This window comes from Cynara cardunculus (assembly GCF_001531365.2).
Source record: "Cynara cardunculus var. scolymus isolate 2C chromosome LG 14, CcrdV1, whole genome shotgun sequence".
Taxonomy (NCBI): domain Eukaryota; kingdom Viridiplantae; phylum Streptophyta; class Magnoliopsida; order Asterales; family Asteraceae; genus Cynara; species Cynara cardunculus.
Window position 1 is genome coordinate 13,570,185 of NC_037541.1, and position 2,281 is coordinate 13,572,465.

Below are 2,281 nucleotides of genomic sequence, written 5' to 3' on the forward strand. Positions count from 1 at the left end.
TTCAAGAAGCTAAATGCTTATTTTCTTTCTTTAAATGGTTTTATATTACATTCTCCAGAACGATTAGATGTGGACCATGCACCTATCCAAGGTAAAAAATGTAAACAGAAAATTAATAATCATGGCCCACCATATGGCGTGACATTATATATATATATATATATATTATACATGAGTGATCAAATGCAAACCACTCATATTTGTACAAACCGTGTAAACTTTTCCTTGTCTGTTGATTTTATTGTTTAATTTAATAATTTTGTTTCATGAAATTGTTTCATATAATACTTTTCTAGATGAAGTTGTTTCATATAAAGTTATGAAATTTTTTCGTATAATACTTAATTTTTTTTAATAAAATTGTTTCATGTATTTATTTAAAATTAATATATTGAAGGTGATAATATTCATGATTAACACCTTTCACAATAAAAATGATTAATTCCTCTCATATTTACAACAAAATGAAAAATTATGATTAGTTGAATGATGTTTGTACAAATAACATGGTTTGTAAAGTAAACCTTCTCTCTCCATGATACCACATTTTTACACTTGAAACTTCACAACAAAACGCTGTGAAGGTATCCTTCACAGTGTATTTGCTGTGAATGTTTTTTTTCCTACCTTCACAATGTTTTACTGTGAAATTTCAAGTGTAAAAATGTGGTCTCACAATCGAAAATAGGCTGGTCTCACGTGAACCCAACCATATATATATGATTGGGTTCACGTTAGACCAACCTGTTATCTTGAGACCCGTGAGACCACATTTTTACACGTAAACTTCACTGCAAAAACACTGTGAAGGTTAAAAAAAGTCACTTTCACAGCATTTTGCTGTGAAGTTTCAAGTGTAAAAAGGTGGCCTCACTGATCTCACGAAAACAGGCTGGTCTCACATGATCCCATGTATATATATATATATATATATATATATATATATATATATATATGTCAACGATTGCATGCTATTCACAACATGCCAAATATCCAAAAATGAATAAAATTCAAGATGATATCAAAGTCAAACCTTCAAAAGGGATCAACATCAACTTGAGGTAGTAGATGATGTCATTACAATTAATAATGGCTTGGATAGACTTTGGAAACATTTGTGGAAAATGAACTAAAACTTCCCCTACAACAAATAATTAACTTTAATTAAGGATCGAACCGATAACAGTAGTGGCCGATCCAAAAACTTTTACTATCGGCAACACACTTAGGGAGTTAGAGGTGTCAAAGAAAACATTCTGAAACCGAGTAATTTATCTGAACTAAGACGATTTTGGGTTATCTGTTTTTCGACTTAAACTGCTCAATTAAATCAAATAAATGTAACTTTTTTGGTTTTTGGATTAATTTTTTACTATTTCGGATAAATGAAGTATCGTGTGAGAATAAAAGTTAAAATTAGAAGTCAAGAAGGGATCTGTACCCTTGATCACTTTTAATCTCAATCTCACGTAATGAATTTTTCTTGATACTGGAATTGATCCAGTACATTTCCATGTATCTCATTAGTGTTGATCTTTAATTAGGATTGATCTAATGATGGAGATCCTTTTTACTATAACTTCCATTCTCATCGGAACCCAACCTTTTTTGGATAAACCAAGACATTATACCGCTATGTACATGTTTTACTATTTCGGTTCAACTAAAAGCAAATGAACACACTAAAATCAGATAGCCTCCGGTGAATATTAATCCGACAGGTATCATATAATACCCGTCAGATATGTGTGTGTGTGTATATATATATATATATATATATATATATATATTAAGTTTGGGTTAGTTTCGGAAGTTGACCAAACTTGAGGGGTTAGTTCTGCATAACTCGCTTTAACTTTGCAATTTGGATGATGGGCTGGGGCTTGGGCTTTTGTATTTAGATTAGGGTTTAATTAGGGTTTTTTTTTCCTTATATAAACCTAAACCTAATCCTTATTTAAACCTAACCCTAATTCATATTTTAGCCTAACCCTAAACCTAACCCTAATTCATATTTTAGCCTAACCCTAATTCACATTTAAACCTAACCCTAATTCCTCTTATTGTGATAATCGCTAGAGAGAAACCCTAAGAGCTTGGAAGAGTCCATTGATAACCTAGGAGGAAACCCGACGGCCAAAAGCAAGCAAGGTTCCATCAATTTCTTGTCGGTTTGAGGTAAGTTTTTGTCCCATTCTCGAATCTATACATTTAGTAGTTGGGTTATAAATTTTGGGATTGTTTAAGTAAGATTTGAGTTGTTCCGGTGACTCGAAAGTCA

At 31.7% G+C, this 2,281-nt stretch overlaps 1 protein-coding gene across 1 annotated transcript in view; it reads right to left on the reverse strand.

Moving 5' to 3' along the window:
- The window catches only part of LOC112526547 (anthocyanidin reductase ((2S)-flavan-3-ol-forming)-like), a 7,942-nt gene that overhangs the window by 1,547 nt on the left and 4,114 nt on the right, over positions 1 to 2,281 (reverse strand). The gene's annotated exons all lie outside the window — the stretch shown is intronic.